The 25,819-nt window shown below is 40.3% G+C and overlaps 1 long non-coding RNA gene across 1 annotated transcript; it reads right to left on the bottom strand.

Moving 5' to 3' along the window:
• Window positions 1-1,446: 1,446 nt before the first annotated feature.
• LOC142406720 (uncharacterized) lies at window positions 1,447-9,827 on the bottom strand. Its single transcript, XR_012774677.1, has 3 exons — window positions 9,214-9,827; window positions 1,915-2,051; window positions 1,447-1,813 (listed from the first exon to the last, which is right to left on the bottom strand). It is a non-coding gene; the product is annotated as an uncharacterized LOC142406720 (long non-coding RNA).
• Window positions 9,828-25,819: the final 15,992 nt, after the last annotated feature.

The raw sequence follows: 25,819 nt of genomic DNA, 5'->3' as shown, positions 1-25,819 counted from the left end.
ATCCAAGTTCAGATTTTCAGAGGCAAAGTAAATGGTTATGATGAGATTCAGAGTACTAAATTAGCAAGTAGAGTGCTATAATAGTCCATTAGCTAGTAATGCAGCCCCTTCATATCAAGCCTAGAGCTGGAATTCAATAAAGAATTGTAATTAAAAGGACAATTTGGCATAGGTAATGTTTTGATATCATAATGTTTTCCTTTGCCTTGTGAAATTATATCTTATAGGCAGTATACCTGCATTGAAGAAGCTGCCCATGTCTGTAAGAAACCGTGAAACAGTGTTTATTGATGGGGTTAGCCCCTTTTTTAAAAAGTGTATGTGTGCATGTGTACATAATACTAAAAAAAAAATAATATACATAATTTTTTATATTATCCCAGCTATCATAACACCCCCAGAAGTCTAGTTGTGAAGCTTCTAGCTGAATTGAATCTGTCTGGAAGTTCATTATTCAGCAAGTCTAGATGCTTTTGTCATCCATACCTGAACAAAATGCTGATGTGCTGGAGCCTCATGACTTTCTGAAAACTGAATCTCTAGCAAGATTCATGGTTTCACTTTCTCTTAATGAGCCCTGTTATTACAGAGCAAGACAGTACAAGGCCCTGTGAGACCAGAAGGCATTTGGTGCATTTTCTGGAGTGTCCAAATAGCAAATAGTCATTCAGGGCAACAGTGAGCCAAGGACTTTTTGTTAGTACTTAATAGTAAGGATGATCACAACACAAAGTGAGAGGCATCCTTTGCGCCCCTCTTCAACCTTAAGCTTGTTGCTTTATATTGATTAAAAAAATATATATACAGTTTGGTTTTCTTTGTTTGGGGGGTCTTTTGGTAGGGAGTATTTTTTGCAAGTATGACAGTTTGTTTGAAAAGTGTCTTTGGAGATAGGAGGACTAAGAGATGAGTATTAAAGTCCTGGGGAAATAGAGACCAAAACTTTACACTAAGTCTTATGGAAAGTCATAATAGTGTTTGTGTGAGTTTTGGAGTGGAATCGCTTATGATTTTTTTTTTTTTTTAAGCTTCTCAGGCTAGCAATGTTGGGGCACACTTGGCATTATAAGCCTGTGCTGTGCATACAGCACAGTAAAGAAGTTAGCTTGAGGCCTGACAACAGCCTGGTGTTTCATCTTGGTTAACCAGATCTGTTTCTCTTCTAGTTGTCTTACACTGTGAGAACAGTTTTGCAGTTTCAGGGTACCCAGATACCTGTGCTACTTATGAATGAAGTTGTTATTCCACCACTTCTATAGGGAAGCATATAGAAGACACAGTATGAAAGACATTCTGGGACTGTCTCTGTTTTTTATTACTCCTTTTCTATGAAATGACTGTCTTGTGTAGATAGCCTTTCAGGCTGTTGAATGAACCTAGTTTTGAATTATTAGTTTTAATGTTTTCTAGATTTTTTTTTTAAACCTGATGAATTAAATATGCTATGGAAAAGCAAGCATCGTTTTCCTCCTTCAACCAGAAAAACATTGTAAGCTTACACGAGTGTTGTCCAGGCAGATGGGTAGGTAATATATTGGGCAGGTGTTTGTCAACAAACTTTATTATAGCAGTCATAAGTCGCTGTATGCTGTAATTTGCTTTTGTTGTACTTTTATAAGCCTTGGGTCAAGTTATTGTGTGTGGGACAAATACTGCTTTATGTCCTTGTTGATGTCTGTCATTTGATTAACTTAGTGTTTAATCAGTCTTGGCTTGAAGGACAGGTCCTGGTCAGGTGATGTTGTCAAATGTACAGTCAGAGTCCTTGGGGAAGAAAGAGGAAGAAAATGACAGGTTCTTCATTGTTTCTCTCCTGCCAACAGATACAGAAAAAGGGGATAAAAAACACATGTGAAAGTCTTGAGCGTGTTCTCTATTGATCTTGCTCAACAGATGTTTGAAAAAGTCCATTACCTATTAAGAATTTGTGCTATATATTTTATTTCCTTTGAAAGTAAGACTTCAATTATCTTGTAGCTTCAGAAGAGACCAGAGATTTGTTTTCAATATCCTTGTCCAAGCATGCTGTCTGCCAGTTAGTCTTCAGATATCTGGAATTATAAGCAGAGAAAACAAAAGATATGTGAACTCGTATAGCATTTCATGTTGGCTGCAAAGTGTAAAAGGAAACAGGGAAGAGATTCAGAAGCACGTTGTGGAAAAAAATGTATTAAGGTAAGACAAAAAAGGGCCTGTAATAGACACCAAGGCAAATATCCTTTAAAAACAAACAAAAATGTTGCTTTGGGGTATCACTGTGGCCTAGTTAACTTAATATATGTTTGAGGTATATATTAGCCTCTGAGCCTGAGAGCCTCAGAGCTGCGATAAGATTGGACTCCAGATTTTATCAGTCAGGAGCTGAGTGCACTGGAGATCCCTGCTGCAGACAGGGCCCCCCTTGGGTCCCTGCCCGCTCCTGCAGCGTGCCAGCGGTGCTGAGCAGTGGTGTTGGCAGCCTGGTGCTTGTCTGCAAGGATCCGCAGTGAAAATGTGATGGGCAATTCTTGTCAACAAATGTGATAATATCACCATTGAAATTTAGGGAAGACGGCACGTACCTGTCAAAAAGCTTCGCGTCGACAGCTCCGTAACCGTTCAGCAACGACACTGAGAGTTAACAATCTGGGCAGACTCCCAGTTTGCAACCTAAAGGGATTTTCACCTTTAACTTTGGTGTTCCTTATTTTTTCCCCATTCTTTAACCAACTTCTATTCTGACAATGCTTAAATAACCAACTATTAAATCATAAATACAGGCTGTCATTTCAGTAAGTCTTGTTATTTAGAACACCTTTGTCTAGAGCCTTAAGGTAAGTAACCATTGAAATAACAAGGGAATATCTTATTTCATTAAAACTTTCAAATTTAAAAGGAAAACATCAAAATCTGACTTTTAGATTGTACTAGTCATAGAGCTATGAGGGTTACTCTTATGAAGGTGACTTCTAGGAAGGAGAAGCTAACAAATGAAATTGAAAAAGCAGTCAAGATTTTAAAGGATAACTTCCTATTTGAGGTGTTTTGATTTTGATCCCAGATTGAGACAGTCTTTGGAAAACTGTACTATGAGAAAAACACCCTAGGAATGTTAAACTGTCTGCATCTGGATGTTTAAGTAAATATGGATATTCACCAAATCACTAGTTGCTTTTGAAATGTCTATGCATGTAATGAGTGAAGAGGGTTTGGAATAACCTGGAGAGGTGGGTGTTTGCATTAGCAGTAGGAAAGATGTGATCCAGATCAGAATAAAAAGCAAAACTAAGAACAAGACATGCATGAAACTGTACGGACATGATGAGACTGAAATCACCCAAATTAAACAAAAAAATCTAGTTTACTTATAGCTCAGAGTTATGTGGATGGTGAATTAGTTGGGCTAAAACAGGCTCGTTTACGCAGTATAGCATTGAATAACCCATCTCCAGTGTTACTTGTGTACCTATGGGGGCTTGTCATGCCTTGTCCTCGCAGGACATGGGAACATCACAGTGCACTCCTATGGACACCAGTCAGCACTTCTGAAGGGACATAAGAAGTGGTACAATATAGTAGGAATACGTATTTTACAAACTCAAATATTTCAGTGTGCCTTGAATTTTTTTTTTTACATCTGGTCTATTCAGTGTTTTTATATAAATCAGTGGTCATACATATAGAGGCTGGGAAATGGGGAAACATCATGCTTCTGTGTGGATTATACTATCTCACTTTATATTTGTTTGGGTTTTTTTCTTGGCAAGAAATCTTCAGAAGAAATATAGTAATGTATGTAGGTGAGGCACTAACAATAACAAACATGCCTCCTGGATAGAAAACGCAGACTGCCTTTGACAGCCCTCCAAAATTTACGCTATCAGCCAAATTAGTAGGGTTCCAATTAAATCAAAAAGCTACATTGCCTAACACATTTCACAACTGTGAGACAGGGTCTCAAAATCACTCAGAAGTTCTCCGTGGCGGCGGCTGCTGCTGCTCAGTGGCCTGAGCAAGCTAGCGTGTGGCAGCCAGCCAGGGCAAGCGGTCGCTCCTCTGTCCCTTGCCACTGCCCCTGCCTTCCCTAGCCCCAGTGGGCCTTCCTTCCAAGGGTCGAGAAAATAAGTTCTCTGGTTTGGGGGGGTGTGGGTTTTGGGGTTTTTTTATTCCTTGGGGGGGGGGGGGGGGGGGGGCCAATACTTGAGGCAGTTTAACATTCGAAGATGGAGAAACTGTTCTCATTATCCAGACAGAGCAAGGTGCTGCCTTTGGACACCTGAATTTGGATGTGTTGATGCAGAAATGCTTCTTCCTTAAGCCTAATGATGTGACTGGAACAGTTATTGATGGTGGGAACCATAGCCTGGCAAACTCTTCTTTCCACAAATATTTATTTGAATACTTAAATGTGCTTTGTTTGTACTTGAGCCCTGTTTGTATTTCCTGTCAACAAACACCCAAGCAAGCAGTATTACTTGCAGGAATCTACTTGGGAACTTTTCATTTTTAAGCAGTGATTGGAAGGAGTTCACAGAAAGCAAGACTCGATTTCAGAAATGCAGCACTTGCAGAGTAAAAAAAGGTTGGTTGATCATCTGAATAGGAAAATCAACATGTGCTTGTGTGCATTTTCAAAATACTTTATATCCTAAATGATGTTAAGTATGGTTCATGAATTATCTGCTGGATAATTATCATACATAAATTTTGTTTAAAAATATTTAACGTGTAAAAAATTTGCTAAGAAGAAATTCACAAGAGGATATTATTGTTCTTGTTTCATATACTTATTTTAAATTAACCACATAGTTCTGAAATCAACTGGTGAATAAATGAACATCTTGAAACATCAATGACATTTTCCTCCTACAAGTAAAGCTACTTCTACTGAAGCTAAAGACCTGTTCTTAGATGTTAGTAGTGGTTTTATATAGTTTTAATATGATTCATAGACATCAGCGCAACAAGAGCCACAAGAGGGCAACATTTTTGCATAGCCTGTACAGGGAGTTGGGGTTTGGATGGCTTTCCCCCTCTCAGTCTCCATTCCAAAAACTTACAGGGCAGTGCAGCTTTTTTGGGAAGAGATCTTTCTCCATTAACATCTCTTTGTCCCTTAACAGTGCACCTAAAAAGAGTATTTTTTCAGACTGCCTACCTACATTTCAGAACCACCTGTAGTCCCAGTAGCAACCAATGAAACTACTGACAGAATTGTCTAAGTGGAGAAATATTAAATTATGTTTTAATTCAAGTGGGGCTTTTTAGTAAAGAGTCCAAATGAACAATGTATTCTATTCACACTCCCAGCATGGGAGCAGTCTTGGCACAAAAATGAATAAATAATTAAAGGTGGTTTTGCAGTCCAGATTGGTCCAGATTTCAGCTAATTTTCTGCTTTAAACACTGCTTTAGACCTCTTACACTTTTTTCTGAAAAATTATTTGAATTCCAAATCAATTTGGATTTGCTGAAAGGATGTACTCTCTTCAAAGATTTTAGAAAATATTTTAGAAGTTAGTCATTCTTTATCTGCAGGTCACTTCGTTGAATTATTTTGAACAAAAACTGTCAGAAAATAGCCTTAGATCTCAAAACAATTCTTGACTTTCCATGCTGCTTACATGTTTTCATAATGTTTTCCTTTTTCTGTAAATCTGTAGGTGAGGAGCCTGGCTCCAATTCTCCAGAAAGAATCTACCAAAGCTTTTTCTTAATGAAAACAGGTTGGTTGCTTTTTTGAGTTGGTTTTGGTTTTGCTTAATCTAGTCATAAGGCTTTTTAAAAAGTAACAGATATAACAGACTATAGGCCATACTGTGGTGAGAAGCAAATTATTCTGGGTTCTTTTTATTTAAAAACAAAAGTGTAGATGAATTTCTCCTCCTCACTGAACCATTTGAGAACCATAATTTACTGGGTTTTTTTAAATTCTTTTTGCTGTGTAAAAAAAAAAATATCAGCCCACAAGTTTCTTTTCCTTGACTAAAGGTGTTATTTTAATAACTTTCCTCTGACCTCCTACAGATTTCTCTCTCGATGGTTCCATTATGCTTCTTTCAAAATCAACCATTTTCCAAGGTTTTCAGCAAAACCAATATTTATCTGTGAAAAGTTTGATCTGAGAAATGGTGAACAACCTGCAGAGTTGGGGATCCCAGGGCAACTGAAGGGTAGGTCCCTTCTCTGCCTCCCTACGCCCACCGACGCGTAGTGGGATGCCCGCTGCATCTGGGCAGAGGTGCTGTGCCCCCGGCACTGATGCTGCCCGTCCACCCAAGCCACGCGTGCTCTGGTACGTGCCGTGTAGGGGCAATCCCCAGAGGACTCCCTCAGCGCCGGCGATGGTGTGGCTCTTGACCAGATTATCTTGGATCAAGAGGAATGCTTCCTATAGAAAAGAATATTGAACATGTATCAGCCTGTAAGCAATAAAAAGCTGACATTTTTAAAAATTCTTAACCCTTGTAGTCAAGGCTTATTATCTCTAGAGTAGACTGCAAAAAGCAGCGATGGCCTTTCAGTTCTTGGAAAGAAGAGGGCCTCAGGCAAAAATAGTCAGTTTTTATCAGAATTTGTATCACCTCTGTAAACATGGGGTGTTGTATCACAAATTGAGCTATGTGAAATGGTACCAATTTCCATTTCTTAGTAATTAAATGATTTACATGCAGCAAAAGACGTAATTGCAAACTGCAAGAAGTAAAATGGGGGAAAAAAAATCTGTGGGAAACAAAGGCTCTTTGTGGGATCTACAAGAGCCAAACAGAGTTTGTTTAAACCAGTTGAGCAGGTTAAATGTAAAGATGCCCTTTCTTTCAACAAGAAATCCCCTGGAATTGTCAATTGCTCTTAAACCTAGACAGTGAGTCATTGTCCACTGAACAAAGAAAGTAAAAAAGCAGTTGTGAACATCATAATAAAAACACCTTTGAGAAAAGCCCAGAGCCTTGAGGAATGAGATCTAGGTGATAAATTGTGATCCACCTCCAGCCTTAACTTTGCAGTAGCTCCCAGCTTTTTCCAAAAGGGTGGAGGAGTTCTCTCTCACTAAGCACCATATTTTAGTACCTACCTGACTAGCGCCGAATCAGGTATGCATTGGGGGGGAAAAAAAAAATGCTTGGGGAGAATATTATTTTAAGTTGAAGTGAAGGTTTCACAATTACTCCAGCTGTATATTCACTAAATGTCCCCTGATGTTTACACAGTGAAAACAATTTGTGTTGTACACTAGCACAATGGTGCTGAATGGAAAAAAAAAAAAAAAATCTCCAAATGATATTCCCATCTCAAAAGTAGTCTACTCCTTATCTGAACCTAGCTGGTTCCTGTTAGTTGTTTAGTATTTAAATCTGGTGATAAAAGTGTAATGGAAAGAATGAGTTGAGCATTAGCAATCTTAATGCAGCTCCTGTTAGGTATTCTAACTTGGAGTGAATACAAAGGCAGAGTACAGTAAAAAATTACTTTAAAACTTCTGCCACTTTGCAGACAGAGAACACTTTTTGGCAAAAGGATGAATTCTTCTTACTCAGGGGGTGTATTTTTAAGAGCACTTAATAGATTAGAAGCAGAGAGGCTATTTCTAGTCCAAACTACACTGTCTCTTTGTAATCCATGCTGATGCATCTAGGAGAAATGAAAGAACATCTGTCAGAAGAGCTGTTATATCGGAAAAATAAGAATATGTACTTTTATCTCTGCAAACTTTTTAAAGACTGCTGCTTGTTACTTCAATGTAGAGAGTCAGAAAAATGAGAACTTACTGACTGAACTAGACACTTCAGCACAGCACATGAATTCATCTCTACCTTGAGATGAAATACTCTTCTAGTACATAGAGCTCCTGCCTGCATATGAAAGCATCTATTGAAAAAAAAAATGCTGTGGTTGTCTAATGGGTAGACTTTGCACATAAAGTCTGAACAAAAATGTTCTAGTAAACAGCCTGCTTCTAGGCAGTACCTATTATCAAAAAGGTGATCTTATTTTAGCAAAGCTACAAGAAAGGCTTAGGGTGAAAATTGTGACAATGGAAAAGACTGAATTGCCTCCTTTTCTCACAAAAATAAATTCTAATGTGCATGAAAGCAAAGAATAAAACATTTCCTATTGTTGGCCAAAATTTCTTGCCAATTACTGGTGGCAAGAAATTTGATTCAAAGAAAAAAGTTGGTAAAATAAGGGAAAAGAAGCACCATTGAAGTATTCCATGGTTGTTTTGAGAAGCATGAGTGTTATCTCTTCATTCCTGATTCATTGGTCAGCTTTAGACAAAGAGCTCAGAAACATGCATTTGACCCTCTATGTTTATTTTTAGTTTAACTTTTATGACAAATCCACCCCTGAAGAGAGAGTTGATCAGAAGCCTGAGCACCTACTACAGTGATATTTTGCTCAAAGTATGCATTGAGTTAATAGAACACTAATTTAATAAATTCTGCCAATGAATAACATAATAGTCAGCAATAAAAACTCAATATGAAAAGCTGATCTCAAACTCCAGGCATGACAGTCTTCTGAGGAAATAAACTCCTCCTCTTCCCTACCCAAATTGTATAGTGCCATTAAAGATTTATCTCTTGTTGTGACTAGGTATTAAATTATAAAGAGAAGGCTGGAAGATATTATATAAAGACTGAAGCTACTGTTTCAGTGTCTTGTTCAGGCACTGCTCACCAGCTGATTTACTTATGCCCTGTGCCAAATTACATAAGAGCATATTAGAAGACACAATGTTTTTTTTTCTCTGCACTTTTGCCTGGTTACAAATGCACCCAGAAAAAGCTTCCTGAGACCCAGAGGTACTTTGGTCTCTCTTGGACATTTCTTATTGGCAGCTGAGGTGAAGAGCTTTTGGTTTTAAGTGTGAATTAGCAATGGTGAAGTGTTTGAGAGGATGTAGCTTTTTTCTTTTTTTTATTTGGTGCAGGCAGAAGAAACTTATGTCAAGTGCTTTTAGTATTTTTACTCCTTGCTTGTAAAGTAGCTAATAGTATCCCATATGATAATGAGCTTTGTAAAAGCCATCGCCTTCACTAGGTGATGTTTTCTTCATAATTGAAGAAAAAAAAAATTTAGTTTAAAACAAACAAACAAAAACCCCCACCCCACCCACCCCCCGAAAACCCCTGAACATCTTTTCCTGCTGGCTTGAGAACCTGAGTTCTCCTCTGCTGGCAGTGTTAGTCACCGTAATAATTAAAGCAATACAAAAAAGTAAATTCTCACTTGTTTGTTTTCAGATGCTGATGTTGAGGGAAGACCACAGAACACTGAATCTGATTTTGCCAGGCACAAGTCTTTAGGATCAATACTTGGCATACAAACCTCCCAGTGGTTTAGACTAAATTAAACCCTATTTAAGATCAATTGCCTTAATTGAGAGCTGCTGGCTCAGAATGTCCAAACTGGGGACTGCTTTTCAGAGGTAGTTAAGTATGGATGTTGTAGGTAGTCAAAATTGGTTCAGTGCAAACCATGTCTGGCCAATGCATAAGAGAAGCATAAGTAAAATTGCAGGGTTGATTATGAAAAGGGCAGAGCAGCAGCATGTTTGGGCTTTCTTCTTTCCGTCTCCATCTTGCTAAAAGTTCGTATGCTGCTTCTGTGGTTCTACTTCAGTTGCAGGAAATAAGATATCTTATTCCTGATACCAAGCTCTTAAAATTGCAAAATTTTCCATTTTTCTGACACTTCTGTTGGAAATACACTAATTGCCTCCTTCACAGTCGTGCGCTAGAGCTGTTCTGTTGGCAAGTGTGACCTTTTGGATTGTTTTACAAGGTGCAAAAAGCTTCCTTTAGTGGTAGAACATGTCTTTGCTGCCCACTGGAGCCAGTAAGACCCGAGATGATAATCCACAATATAGGGATGTCCTTTGTCTTATGGAGAAACTCATGGTGGGTACATGCAATAGATATTCCATGTATCTTATCTTACACATCAGTGACTAAATAGTTGAACATCTGGGGATTTTGGATGCTTGTGGCCTGAGGTGATTAACCTATTTTTGTTGGCTCACTTTCCTCTTCTGTAAAGTGGGCATAATTCTCAATACCTGTACTGTTTCATAAGCATGTTCTAAAACTTGGGTAAAGTGTTAATTGAGATGACTTGTAAAGCATAGGAAGATTTACTGGTGAGAAGCGCTATATTCGCTCTAGACGTATTAACTTTTGAAGACTGCATGTGCTTATTAAGATGACAAGCCAGTGAGTTGAAGATTAAAAAATAGGAACAGAGGTGCTGTTCGCATGCATTTGTCTAGAAATCAGTAAGAAGGAATAGAACAAGTAAAGAAAGCACTTAAATAAAACTGAATTTCTCATTCGCTAGTGTTTCACTAGATATCAACACCTACTTAGAGCTTCCGTAAGGCTAACATTTCAGCAAAACTGTAATGTTCCCAAAGCTGCAGGAAGAAATAAGTTACTGTAAGATGAGACGGATCTTTGCCTATAAAACTTTGCATTCTTATGCATGTGAAAAGTACTTCCCTTCTTGCTGCTTTACTAAGAAATAATTGTTTGCATCTCTGGCAGTTTTAAACTGTTTCTGTTTGTGACCCAAGTTTTGATCCAAAACTTTATCTGAGTGCCATCATTCCAATGCAGACCTTCTTCTTAACTTTTTTTTTCCAGTGCCTTCTATAGTATTTTGCCTTTTTGGTCTTTTTTTCTCACCACTAAAAAGCCATTAGTTTGTTTGAAACAGTCACTCTTCCAGCTGAACAGATGCAAGCATCACATGAAAGCTCCGAGGAATGTTCCATGGCAGCATCTGGTGCTTTGCTTTAAAGTTTATTTTTAACATGAAATAGTTATGAGCGTTCATTTGTAGCTGAAATGCTGTCTTCTCAAAGCAACGCAATTAGGTCTGACCCCTCAACAGGAGGGGGAAAAAAACATGACGACATGCGTTTTTAAGGTAGGGCTGATACAGGCAAGCCAGTGACTTTGCTTTGTTATTCATCACGTGTTTGTGCAGTGGTGCATATCTGTGTATCTTATATGCTAACACTTTCTTTGAAGTCAGGTTGTGTCAGGAGGGCTGCATCTTCAGAACCAAATCTTATCAAAAGGTTTGGCAAACTGTTTGGTTGGGGTTTTTCTGAAAGTGTTTCTTATCCTAGTTTACAGTCTCCTTGTTGAAGGAAATTAGGTGCCTTTAATTATCTCCTTCATAGTTTTAGTGTGACATTGCAGTGTCGTTGGAATCACTGCTACTATTGCTGTGCATAACACTGATGTCCCCAGGGTAGGTAAGAAGACGTAAGATGAGAACTGAGCTTCTAGGAGGGCAGGGGGAGGCAATAAAAATGGCTTTGCTTCAGTTTATAGTCCCTGGGGAGTCAGTGCGGGCTTCAGCATGGCTGGGGCACTGCGGGAAAGAACCCCTGTGGCGGCTGGGGCTGCCAGGGGCTGCAGAGCGGCTCCCGCTGCGCCCCCTCCGCTCTGCCCTCTCCTTCAGGGCCGGGGGAGAGGGGGAGAGGGGCAGAGGGGGAGAGGGCCCTTCCACTGCCCAGAGCAACGCGGCAGTTCCTGGCATTCAAAGGGGAATCCCGGAGCGTGGGTTACAGCCCTTTTCCAGTCCTTCGGTGCCAGGGCTGCTGTAGGAGAGACTCTCCAGCCCATTATTTCCAGCCATGCAAAAGGACTGACAGGAAACATATTTAAGCAGATGTCTTGTGTTTTAACAAAGTTTCAGTGAGTCATCCGCATGCCCTTAGGCATTCAATGCACCAGACAGCTTTTTAATGGCTGTGGCATCTTGCTCACAATCTAATATTATGCACACATTCCATATAGTTAAATAAACCCCACATCTTCAGCTGGGGAAGGTCTGTAATGCTTTGCTGACCTTGGTAAAGCCGCTGTGCAACTGAGGACCTGGCACAAGAAGGCGATGCCCGGTACAACCTCAATCTGATTTGGTGTTAACAACCAGAACCTGGTTCTGGGCTGCAAGTGGCATCGCTGTAGCAATCTTTTGGGCCACCAGCATTTGTCATCTTCAAACAGCCCATGTAGACAAAAGGCCTTTTGTGAGCTGGCTGGCAGCCTATGAGGTACATAGGCAGCTGTGTGCTACATTCATTTTCCCCTTCTTTGTCCCGACATGCTGCTCGGGGACTGACTCAAAGTGAATTAAGAGAGCAAGATGGTCTCCAGATTAGTATTTCAGCTGTTAACAGTAGCAAGCTCTTTTTCTTCTATGGGTGCAAAAATGAATGTCCTATATCAGGTAAATCGTGGTCTTGCTGCATTTGACAATCCAGTGCAGCAGCTACTGAGGGCAATAAGGAAGTTTCTCTCTTCCATCCGGCCTTTTGATACTCACCTGCATCTTCCTTTCCTCCTGACAGAAGAAGTACAGCCCCACATGTTGCAGTCCCCATTTAATGATCAATCTTTGATGCTGAATGGAAGTAGCAGAGGAACACATGTATCCAGCTAATGAGTTGGCTACTGCAAGGTCAGGGAGAATATTTATACCTAACCATGGCATAGCTTGGTCCCATATTGCTGGCCTGCCACTAAGCTTGGATGTGAAGCTGTGATTTCTCTATCAGCAGGAACAAAGCTATTAAATACTTGCCTGGATGATTGCAAAGCGTTTGTTTGCGCATATGCTGTGTGTTTCATACACCTGATAACCTGATGTCATGAACCCATTCCTAGGAATAAACCCTAGCTAAATCAAAACACGTTACAGAAGCATGAAAAAAAGATTTAACAGTGCCAACTTGTGTGAGAAATAGAGAAATTTATGGCAATATGATGTCTAAACTGAATCTTGCACTGTTGCAAAGATGACCTTGGTTTAGTATAATTTGGGGGTTTTGTAGGCATGCTTTCCCTGTTTCATACAAGCAACTCAATCACTTCCCTATAAAAGAGAAATTAATGTTTTTTCCAACCAGTCTCCCTACTTATTCTGTTAAAATAGTTCTCATCAAATGTCATTTTTACTTATGATTATTATACCAGACTTTCTAAAGACACTGTTAAATTTGCTATGCTGGTAAGTATGTTTATCTCCATAAACCTAACTTTAGAGACTGCCTTGCAAGTGCAGCTGTTTGGGTTGGGTTGGGTTTTTTTTTTTCCTTATGTGGTCTCAAACAACGCACATTGCCTTTTTGACTAAGATGCATCCATTTTAGTGGTATAGTCCACGTACTATGAATAGTTGGTTAAGCAGCCTCAAAACTGAGAGTAATTTCAAATAGAATCAAGCAGCAGAGGTGTTTCTTCTCCAAGGAAGCAAGGCCTCTTAGTTTCACCCTTTGATTAACTGCAGACTAATTTTAATAGACCTTGAGCCTTGAACAGACTCTTCTCTGAACTGTGTGGAAACACTGCACTGCCTCAGTGTTGCTGAATTTCTGACGGTTGCTTTCTCAGCCGACTGGCATAGACTCCTTCAAACCACAGGTTACTTCTGTGGCTCAAGCCGAGCACAATTCTCTAGTGTCCTGCAGAGAATTCACATTGAATCCGAAATTGATGGAGAAGTGATCTCACTTTCATGTACGGTGCTACCAGACCTTTTCTCTTTGAAATCTCAAGCTGCTGCAGCCTGTTCTGAAAGGCTTTGACTTGCAAATACTGTTCCTGTATTGGAAACTGAAATCTTGCCATGTAAGAGGAAGGCTTGTCCTGCTACGTATACTTTAATTTGCGTAGTGGTCAAGGAGAGGGAGGAAAGAGTGCAATCGATGTAAAGTGTCTTTTGGAAATCTAGTTTATTGCTGTTGTTGTGAAACTGAAGAGAAATTATTTCACACACATCTACTTTTGCAAAGTGTGATACAACATAACATCTGAGGTTACCTATATGAATACCTCATGCAAGTGTGCTTTACTGACAGTAATGGGGAATGAACTTGTGTGACTTTCTTTTAAGAGCCGCACTGGTGGAAAAAAACCCATGATCCAGATGAAGCCTTCCTTGCTGTTGAATCGATTTGCTGTGGGAGTGGGAACAACAGTTCTTTGCTGCATGTTGCTTGTGAGTTGTTCTCTTGCTGTGAGAAGGGGAGAGAGCGTGTGTTCATGCTGTAATTAGTAAACAGGCAGTGTAACTTACTCTATACAGTGTATTTCTTTGGCTTTATTCTTTGGTACGAAACTAAAGGGAGCACCAAAGCTCCCACAGACCACAGTAAGCAAACTGTATTAGAGACAGTGATGAACTTGACATCTTAAAAGATGAACCTCAATGCACTGGCCAGTGACACCTCTGCATCGTGGCTGACCGAGAGCTTCATCCTATACCAGAATTTTAAATACCTTGGCTTTAATAGACATACTTGAATCCAAGCTTTTTTTTTTTTGCATTTGACAGCAATCAGTGACAAATTTTTATTCTGACCCTGAAGACAGGAAACTTGGGTTTGCTGGTTTTTGGCTAGGACCTGCTTTCTGGTCATACTGATGACTAACAGGGCTCAGTGGTTTAAATATTTTCCTGAAGGAAAAAAATATTCAAGACATAAAGTGCATTTACTCTGAATAGAAACCTGCTCAGTGAGGCCCTTGAGGATACTGTGCTTATTCGTCAAGCAGGGTGATACTTTGAACGTGTAACCCCATCATTTTCATATCAAATGTGGGTAAAGAGATAGTGGCATCTGGCCCACTAACATCCTTAATCATTGAGATCCTGCTCAATACAACTAGGGCTGACAGAAACAGGGTCTTTGTTTTCAAAAAACAAATAAATAAAAAATCCATTGGACTAATTCAGCAACTAGAGATACATATGAAGCCTGAAATATTAACAAAAGGGATACGAATGAGAAACTTCCTAGGGCACCTGTAAACTCCTTGTCACTTGACAGTAATAATATGAAGTCTGCACAAATAATATAACAAGTGTCTCTAACATTTATGGGAATTCTACAAAGGAAACTCTTATAATAATTTAATTGAAAATGTTAATAGGAAGAGTAGTATGCTTTAAGAATTCTAAGGAAGCAATGGAAAGATTGTCAAGTTTCAGGAAAATCTGGATATCATAGAGCTATTAGTAAATTCTGCCCTGGGTTTGAGTTCAAATGTTTTTGTTCACGCAATGTTTAGTGGAAAATAACTTAAGCAAGATCCACCATGCTGACTTCATCTATTACATAAATTACATTAGCTGTGGAATCTCTTAACTGTATTACAGAGAAGAGCAACATTATCCATAACGGTTATCCTTGAGCTGTTTGGAAATCAGCTGCTGCTGCTGGAAAATGTTAACTGGGAAAGAAATTTTGTGGCAAGGTGCTGGTTTTAATGAAAAACTAAAATGAAAGAATCTTGACTATAGAATAAAGTATATGAACAAAACCTGCCATGAAAGACTGTCAAAAAGAATGTCAAAAAACAAATCCTCTGGTGATCTGGGAGTGAATAAGTACACTTGAGTCAGGCAGAACGGGGCTTACAATCTAGGTCCTACACCACCACTACAGTCCTAAGCAAAGGGCTGGTTAATAGTGTGTGGTGAGATATGTCCCTCTGTGAGGTTTTCCCTCCAAACTTGAAAAGGCTTAAGTTTCTAACAAACGTAGAACATGAACACCTTTGATATCTGAATTTGAATAAGAGAAAAGTATTTAATCTCTAACTCTACACTGAGGACCAAAGAATTGTTTGCTATACTCTTGCAAATGTCCACACAATCTGCAGGTACGTGCATTGAAATTAAGTCCATTCTGATTCAGAGCAGAAGGACTAGGGTGACAATTCTGTTCAAATATCATCAGTTCTTTAATGCCCTTTAGCCTTTTGATCAGAAGTGTCACAGTTTATCAGACAGATATGCAACTGGAAGCATCCATCTCATCTCATACACGCTATAGGTAAAATTTGAACAGCATTAACATGTAGCATGTACGTTATATGCCTGTTGTTCTTTAGAATCAAGAGTCCCAGATCCGTATGACAGGTGTCCATCTCCTATATAGTATTCTGACAACTGCCTGAAAACCAGCCCACTTGCATTGTGTGAGTAACGATAGGCCCTATGCGTGTATTTAATATTTAAGCTTTGTAAGAATTGGCTTGAAAGTAGCAGAAAGTTTTGGGGGTTTGGTGCCATTTCCTGAAATGTGCATCTGCGATATTGTTAGTGAATATCTTGGCTAGAAGCTCCGCCTGACTGAGTTAACATTAGAAAGCTGTCCTTACTAAGTTTAATTTTTCTCTTTTTTTCCCCCTGTTTGCTTATGTTCTCAGTAGTTGCTGTACAGAGGTTTCCTCTTCCATATTATTTGAATAGGTACTCAATGGGATAGGTCTGATGCTTTGTGGATCCTAGCATCCAGCAGTAACCTAATCACTTTGTAGAGAGGTACAAATGTATGTTATGGTATTCTTTTTTTAATAACATCACTTCTGATAAACATCCTTGAATTAGCACTTGTTGAATTCCTTAGAGAACTGGTGTTTGCTAAACAGCAGATTTGGTTAATAAATGTCTTCAATTCTTTTCAAGTTTCGTAAAATATGATTTTCATGTTTATAAATGTGATTTATTTGTAAATCAGGTAAGCTGACAAAGACTGTGTTTTGCCAAGGAAAAGAATGAGTTGAAAGATGAGAAGCTGAGGTAAAGGAGACTACAACATTCAAGTTGTAGACTTAAATGAACTTTCCTCCCTTTCTGATGCCCTAAAAAAACCTTTTGGACTTCATTTATTTTGCACCTTATTTGGACTATCTTCCTTGCCCTTTGATATGACTGAAATTCCAAGGACATTAGAGAAGACTTTGCTGTTTTTCCAGCAAGTGACTTGCCAAGAACTTCTCTCTGCTGTTCTTGTTCTACATCAGTATTATCTGGACTAAATTTTATTTATCGACTACAAAGAGGTCCTGATGTAGGTTTCCACCCTGTCTAACGTATACTTTCTCAGTTATCAGAATGATATCTCCCTTTATACTTAGTAAAGAAAGAAAGAGGCATTACTCTTTCTCTACACATTAAGAAACTGGAGTGCTCTGAACTCAATTCCATCTCCTGGAGGCAATGTCTAAAGTAAGAGAGAATGAACTTAGTTACCCAAGTTAAATGCCTGAAGGTAACAATCCCATAATACCACTAACTTCAGGAAGAGTTGAGAGTATTAATTAGTGTGTAAGAACTCAGGTCTTTAAGAGCTCCATCTGCTATTGAATAACCAAGATAACCAGCAACTACCCTACAGCAAACAAGACTTACTTTCAGAGCACTTGTACTTTTACAGCTATTTTCCTCTTCCTGTGGGAAGTAGAACTTATTTCACAAGAACAACCTGGACTAGATTTACTGCAAAGACCAGTGCAACAGCATATCAGCTCTGCAGTCACTGTCAAGCCACAAGCACTATTACAGGGCAAGATCACCGAGGGCATCGCTTTCCTCTGCTTCTCCCTTCTCTCTCTCTTACGCAGTTAACTGTGGAAAGAAAGACTTTGCAAGGATCTTACACAGTCTAGTGAATTTTAAATGCGCTATGGACTACAGTGTTTAAAACTGGTCTGAATGTCCACCATAAATTTCACCTCACATATAAGCATCTAAAGGATTTTTTTTTTTTCATACAGCTTAAGAGCTGACTGTAGGAGGAACGGGTAAAATGGGATTATATGCAATGCTGTTGCTGCTATAAAGCTGAGCCTTGCAGGCTGCCTGAAAGAGTAGCGGTGAGTATAGGAAAGCAAAACCAGTATTTTATAGCTGTAGTGAACATTAAATAAGAATTATTCCTGTGAGCAAAGCATTTTCTTTAAGGAATAACTCTTGCCTAAAAATGATACGCTGGGCTTCATTCTGCCATTGGATGCTGACCGAAAATCCTTTTTGGGTATTGTCTTTTGGGTCACAGGGGCTGCGGTACACTACTGCAGGTAGGGCCATTCCTCATGGCATTGCTTGGGCAATCCAGAGGGTGCCTTTAGGATTTATGCACACAGGCTTTTGTGCACAGCTGCTCCCACTTTTCAGCAACTGTGTATGCATGCTGGAAAGACTGTGAGAAGAAAGATGGAAGTATGTTTGAGATGTTGCTGGTTTTCTTATTAACCAGTAAAGCTGAGTACCCATGAGTGTGCATGCTATCACCAAGGTGCATGGATTAATTACGGATAAAGAGGTTAAGGGTGATAATGCAAATGATCCCATCTAGTGACTCCGCTGTCTGAGGGCTGACCAACAGTTTACCTGTTCATTTGGCTTCCGTGTTCAGTAAGTGATCGCATGGAAGCATACAAGTGATCATTGTTTCTGTGCACGGGTTACAGAGAGCTACAGGATTTATTTTTTATGTTGTTTGACTGTTTTCCCCAGTTTCCCCAGACTGTTTTCTCCTTACTGCCACGCAAAGGTGTTTTCAGATATATCTGGAATGGGGCTACCCTCTATCAGCTCTCAAACCAGAGCTAGCGAAACAAAAAAGAAAAAAAGATAGCTGTCTTGTTCTCTGTGAACACATGGAGCTGTTTTTTCCTGACAGGCAGCAGCTGCCTGTGTGGAGATGATGGTGCTGGGTTTGCTTTGTAGGGCTCGAAGTGGTTTTGTCTGGGCCGTTTGGGCATCCTCCTCACTTACTGGCGAGGTGTCCTATTACTCTTCTTCAGATCAGCCGTGGTACCTTAAGTGCTTGCCCGTGTAGAGAAAAATTGAGGGAGAAATGGTAATCGCCAAGAGAGTGTGACTCTCAGACGCAGCTAATATGCCTGGGAGCCCAAGGATGAATATCTTCAGAGACGATACGAGCACTTCAGAGCTAAACGCACAGACATGAGCAGAGTGTGATGTGATGTCTGCGCACGATCTTATCTCAGTGCTCTTGGAGAGAAAGGGGGATTTTTTCAGTTGGTGGGAATCTGATACCTAAGTCTCCTGTGTATTTGTTGGAAATCTTACTGTGAGGCTTTATCTGCTTAGGCATGCATTCAGCAAATATTATTTTTGTTTGGGGGGGGGATTTTATCTGACTAAGGATGGGAGAGGGCTAGGTTCCAAGTTTCAAACATTTTTTTTTTTAATGTTGTAACAGAGTCACTCTACTTTTTACAAAATAGAAACAAATTTAGCTAACAAAATGTACTTTAAATGAACAGCTGCCTCTGAAGAAACCTGATGGCAGTTAGAAAGCATTGCTACTTATCTTATGGACACCTAAGACATGAGGGAATCGTGTGGCACGACTACAGTACCTTTTCTTTTCTCCTGATGAACAATATTATATTTTGCCTGTGGGCAAAACGTGTAACCCGTTTGCATAAGTCAAACAATGGAAATGGAAACAATTTCCTTGGAGATACAGAATTTCTTATGTCTACTCTGGTCAAATATGCAGTCCGTATTCAAGTAATGAAATCTGAAGAGTGGTACTACATCTGTGAGTGCAGTAATAGCAACTATTTTGTATTATCTTTTTTTTCCCAGATGCTTCTGGTTCCTCTCTTTCTTGTTAAAAACATACATAACTAAAGTGTGTGTGTGGTTTTCTACTGTGTAGAGAATGAAGAGAGAGAGACCCTTGAGCCCCATCCAGCAAACTGCTTTTAGATCCCAAAACTGAACCTAGGATTCTGTTTAAGGCATCCCTGCCGCTTCCGAATGAAGCCAAAGGGCTGAAAAGGGCATGGTAAAAAGCAGGTGGGCTAAGAGATAGGCGTGAGATGCCACAAAACACTATCCCTCCTTTCCATTGGGAATGGAAGTATCTCACTTGTTCACTTGCATCTGTTGCCCAGACACTAGACGAGACTGATGTGCGCAAGACTGTTACGCATATGAGAAGGCTCCAGTTTAAATCCCGTGTACTTTTTTCAGCGTACTCCTGATGATGGACAGGACCTTTCTTCCTTGAAATCTGAATATACTGGCTAGATGGGTTCCATTTGTCTTTAAATGCCACGAAACATATGCTGAGAGTGTTATCAGTCATAGGAGACTTTTTTTTAATTGAACTTAATATTTCCAGAATGCTTGAGTACTCTGTGATGATCTCAAGTGCTAATGTTTGTGTTAAGACACCATATTAGCACATACGCAATATGCTCCATCCCATCCATCATACCAGCAGGGCATCCATCTGCCTAGTAACTCTTCTCAAATGGGGCAGCTGAGCATAATTTTTATTCAGATCTCATTTCTGCCTGAAAACAGACAAGTACAAGACGGTCACGTGCAGGGGTTTTAAAAACAAAATCCCCTCTGGATCAGACCTGCTACCTTTGTGGAGATTTACCTCCTTGCAGAAAATAGTGAGCAGCCAGCGTGAACTCTTGTCTGCAGAATGGAAATATCAAGCTGATCAACGTTTCCGCATTGCTAGCAAGATAATCCTTCATTTGAGCTGCTTATCTGAAATCTGCCTCATGAATCTGATGGAAGGATTTACCCTAAGCAGTTAATTATGGTGTTGCTAAACTTCTTCCTCTCTCCTTAGTCCTTCACTTTAAGAAAAATCATGCAACTATAAAGACTGTAGACTTCAATTAAAAACAAGTAAAACATTATCTAGGTGAACACTTATTAAGGCACCTGAAATTATCATTTTACTTTCGTCCTGATCTTACTCCCTTCCCCAGATGCTCACTGTTGGTGGTCTCTTTCAGAGGGAGAACAGTGGGCTAGGTGGATTTTTAGTCTGAGCTAATCTGCTGTTCTTACAAAGTTGTGGGGGTTAGGGTTTTTTTTCCTTTTTTTAAAGTATGTTTGAGGGGGGTTTTTTTGCTTGGGTCTTTGGGTTGTTGTGTGGTTGGAGCTTTTTTGGTGGTTGGTTTTGGTTTTGTTGGTGGTGGGGTTGGTTGTTTGTTTTTTTTTTTTTTTTTTGGTTCAGATGTGACTTAGGGCACTTAGCTGGAGAATTCCTCTGAGTCAGGCTAAGCCCTGTCTGTTGTCCTGGCCTGAACCTGGCTGTGAGGGAAGTGCAAAGACAGAATAAAGACATTGCAGATTAATTATTTCTAGGGCATGTGAGAGTCTTACACTCTTCTACTCTAACTTGAACTGCGGAGAGGAACCGTGGTTCAGGAATTTGGTTTTTAAGGTATCTGGTACCTAACTGAGACTTATGAGGAAGCTTTAGTGTGTTTTGCAATTTAAGTGCCACGGTTGACCCCTGCTGTGATGGTGATAAAGAATTGCAAAGACATGTTGTCATACATGAAAAGTACCATGATAATATGGGAAATAGTTTGGGGTTCATTTCTCATGCACATAATATGTTTTGTCTATAAAGAAATGTTTCACTGGTTATTCAGATTTCTCACCCAACCTCTTCAGGAAGATCCTCTTTATGTTGTTTGCACACAAACTTTCTTCTCCCTCACGATGAGCTAGGGCAGCAAGATAAATACATTTTATCTCTGGGCAGCCACTGAATGAACATCCAGTTCCACTGTGCAAGTGGGTCTGGTTTGGGGTGGGGCTTTTATGTAGCTTAGCAAAAAGTGCATCTCATGACACATGTGAGAAAAAACTTGAATTCAAGTAATAAAAAGGCATTTTCATACCAGAGAAGAGGTACCCATAAGGTTTAATTTTTACTCAAATAGTTATAAAAGCTTTCACTCTCCTTTTACTGAGTTGCTAAACAGGATAGCCCTGGATTTCATGCGGTGCTGCTCTGGCCCCTTGGGAAGCTGTTGGGCACAGCCTTCCTAGAAAGTTCTCCTGCCCAGAGCTGGGTGTATTGCTCTGTGCAACACAGCCCCTAGAGAAAAAGGAGCAAAGCTTACTTGATGGTCATTTCTCATGCCCAGAACAATCTCAGAGGGAGAAATAGCTCCTGTCCAACCTCGTTTCCTTTTAATTCCTAAAAGAGGCTAAAGTTTCTCCTCAGAAGGTTTAAGACTTTGGGGATGTTCTCAAATTGCCTTTCACTAGCTGTGCAACTATAGCTTAATTCTGGATGAATCCCAGAAGTTCCAACTAAATCCTCAGGAAGTTTCGGACTGTAGTATTTCAAAAGTAGAGGCATAAGTTAAGTGTTTTATGAAGGCATCTTCTTGGGCACTTTTGTGATTTTTTTTATAAACTTTTTTTTCTTTGCCCCCTGCTTGCCACATTCATCAGGACAGGTGTGACACTGTTACCTCTTCCTCCTGTTCCTGGCTGTTGTAAAATTTTTAGGAGCCTTTTAGTATGTAGCCTATAGAGTTTTCCCAAATGTGTACTCATTTGAACAAATACTTCTGGCTAATTCCTCCAACCAGGCACTCTCCAGGACATGCTGAAGTGTTGCAAGAGCTGTGCTTAAACCATGACCATAAGCTGTTTTCTTCTCGCCCTTGGATTCTGACAGTATTTTCTTGCACAGCATGTAGAATAACTGATGCACGGGTCCTGGCCATTTACAGCACCATGTACACAAGACCAACTACTGAATTATGACCGCTTTAGTATGAAACATAGCTTCAAATTGTGTTTTGCATTCAGTTTCTACTGAGACCTGTGCTTGGAGGCTTTACCAGCCCTGAGGCAGTAGGATGCTACATGCGTGACCACCGGTTTGATGCCCAAAGAAACTAATCAGCTCATGGGAACCGATGTGGGACCTTGCTTGGAATCCAGTTACGTGCTTTTAACTTCTATTGGTGCTTCCTACGCAGGGTTGTCCTTTATTCTTATATTTCGTAGCAGTTTTGTAACTTGAGCAACACATCCTGCAAAAAGAACGTGAGGAAAGAAAATGACTTTTCTCCTCCTTTCTTGTACTAAGAAGTTATTTCCTAAGGCTATCTACCTAACTGCAGCTGCTGTCTGTGCCTGGAGATATTAGAAGAAATGACACTATGGCTCAGCACAGCAGCTTAATCTCTGGTTTCAATTTCTTCTGTATTTACCACCAGGCCCTTTGAGGCCCTTACGCTACTGAGATTGAGTAGATTGTTAAAAGCCCAAGCAGTGGCTGCTTTGTTTCCCCTTAACTGTTTTTCATGGTTGGTGGCAGGAAAGTTTCTTGCCGCTCCCTTATCTGAGGTTTATGTAATTAATTGATCACAGGCAATGCTGCCTCTGAACTTGTTCCAGTTTGGCAGAGCTTGGCTGTTCCTGAGTCACCGTGACTCCCAGAGGTATTTTTCCTGACTTCAGATGTAGGTGGGCAATTTCACCCTACTATATGGGCATTTTGAAAAATGTCCCAGATGAGAATCAGGCTCCTGCAGATACTGAAATGGCACCGTTGTTCAGGCACGCTCTGAGGTTATAGAATCTAAAACTACGGACCAGCTCTGACACAGGGACACCGCCTTGAACCTTCTGCAGTGTGTGTTGTGCTCCACTGGAGGAGATACTCGCTCTTAAGTGCATATTCTAGATACCTCTGCCTGCTAGGGTCAGTCTGAATCTCCTTACGAGTGTTTTAACACATGTTGCCATTTATGTATTCTGTGTGTGTTTCTTCTCATGGTCACTGACTTCCCACAGACAAGCTCTAACTTTATCCCCACCTATCCCAGCAAATCACCAAAATAAACCTTTCACGGAGAAGTAACGATACCAGATGTAATACTTCTTGACAGATAACTCTACCGGCTTTTCCTGCAATCCTCTAGATACTGAGCAGATCAACCTGGGATAACGCTGATAAACAGCCAAAGACTCTTCAAATTGGAAGTTTTTCTTAGTGTCTACCACCTGGGGTTAAACAAAAAGCAGAACAAAAGTAAAACAACGAACAGTAAGTCCTCTCGGGTGTTAGAGGATGTGATACCCTGCTGACAGTCTGGTGGGCTCTCTTCACAGCCAATGGCCAAAGCGCTCCAAAGTAACAGACCTGGACTAAACCACAAAATCACCCCCACCCCCCAAAAAAAAAACCAAACCAAACTGTGGTTTGGACAGTGAGGTGCCTTTGTCCGAGCATCCCTCTCAAGTTGCAACTGTAGGCCAGGCAGGGTTCCGTACTGGCGAGAAGGTACCTCCCTTTTTTCCTCCTTGAGTCTCTCTGGGAGTTTCTGATTCACTTCCTCTTCTCCAAAGAGACCAGAAAACCTCGGCTCGTATGTAACTGTTGCTGTGCGCTCCCCGGGAGACACAGGCAAACATGGGTGTCCACTCTCTTCAGGTCTCTATGGAGAATCTCCCTTTTCCCTCTCCACCAAGAGGTAGAGCAGACACCCCTCGCCTCTGCTGCTCTCGACAGGAACCTTGCATTAAAAATAGTACACTTGCCTGTTTTGTCTTCCCAGAAATGATCCTAAATCTTTACGTTATTTTACCTTTTAAAAAAATAACGTAATATGTTACGTAAATATATGTAAATTTACGTATATTTACCTTTTAAAAAAAGGTATTACACCTTTTTTTCACAACTTGCTTTTACCACTTGTGTGTCTGTTCTCCTCCACTGGCAGAATGCAGAATGGCAGATGGCAGAATGACCGATTGTCAAGGTCTTTTTTGCACTCAATACTTCAATGGTTGTAACGCAAACGTCAGGGCACCTTTACTAAAAAAAAAAAAAAAAAAAAAAGTACTCTTATGCATGTATTCCTACATTTTGTGTAGGCAACTTTCTCCCAAACCTATGCTTGGTCCTAAATTACTGAAAGCACCCTTACAAATTGTTAACAGATCCAAATAGCACGTAAAAAGGTTGCACAACGTACACATTCCGAAGAATTAATGTTTAACGATAGCGTGCCACTACTGAGAAGATACCTGTAAACAGTGCTTGTTTATATGGGAACCCTTTGCATCTCTCTGGCAGTGAAGAGCAGATCTCAATAACATTTACCCCTGAGTTATACTTACAGTTGTTCAACTCCTCTAATGAGCATGTGACCTCAGAAATGATCCCAGGGGACTTTTTGTTCACCACTCCTTTATTTGTGATTTGCTTTTAAGTATCCTAAATTAAGGCTGCTGCAGTTGTATTTTGTCTTGTGCAATCACCTTAAAACAAGGATAGATGTTCAGCTGTTGAGATTGAGGTTGCACTCATGAAAATACATATAAACCTTAGGAAAAGTAGAATTCGGTGTATGCACATGGGCACATACTTTGCCTGTGTTTGCTGAGTTCAGCTTGGGCTCCCTGACATAGGATTAACAACTCCAAAACATTAATTGAGGCCAATGTCCCATTTTAGAGTCCAAAGATCAACACTATGGGGTGGAAGGCTGTCAACATCTTAATGGGCCGAACAATTTTAAAATATATATATATATATATATATATATATATACAATTTTTAAAAGCCTTTTTTTCCTCCACAGCTCTAATAGGTAGTATTTTGCTTGCCTGTATTTGGACAATTCACCAGTGGATCAGGGCTGATGGGCTGTGACTTCTAGAAGTTAATACATTATACAGCAATAACATAAAACAGCGTTAAGCTAGCAAATGCTGGACTTAGTGCTGACTCCAGGGTGTTTCAAGTCCAAGTGTCTTACCTGCTCCCCTGTTTCACAGTACTCGGGGTACGCTGCTGTACCGTCGTCGCTGCTTGAAGATGTCGCTGCACCACCCTCCAACCCCACCCCAAACCAAGCCAGGAAACCTACCTGGGTTAGCAAAACCTTTCTCTGTTGCTTATGGCGGGGGGTTGACCCTGTTGTTATCAGGATGGCTGTAACCTGGCAGGGGGCACGGGGAGGCTGTAAGCATGCCTGGGAGCAGCGGGGTTGTCCCTCTGGGCAAAGCGCCTGCCCCCCTGCATGCCACGCAGAGACAAATAAAGCTGCTCTGTGTGCGAAGCGGGAGGAAAAAGAGGGAATAGCTTTGCTGGGGACAGACAGGCAGGCGAGACTGCTTCTTTCATAAATGGTGCCAACTTAGATTAGCTTGAAGTGACTATGAAACTGCAGTCTAAATTAAGTTTCATCCCATGTACCCA

This window comes from Mycteria americana, chromosome 2 (assembly GCF_035582795.1).
Source record: "Mycteria americana isolate JAX WOST 10 ecotype Jacksonville Zoo and Gardens chromosome 2, USCA_MyAme_1.0, whole genome shotgun sequence".
NCBI lineage: Eukaryota > Metazoa > Chordata > Aves > Ciconiiformes > Ciconiidae > Mycteria > Mycteria americana.
Note: the sequence above shows the minus strand (reverse complement) of the source record. Positions and strands in the feature narration are given on the sequence as shown.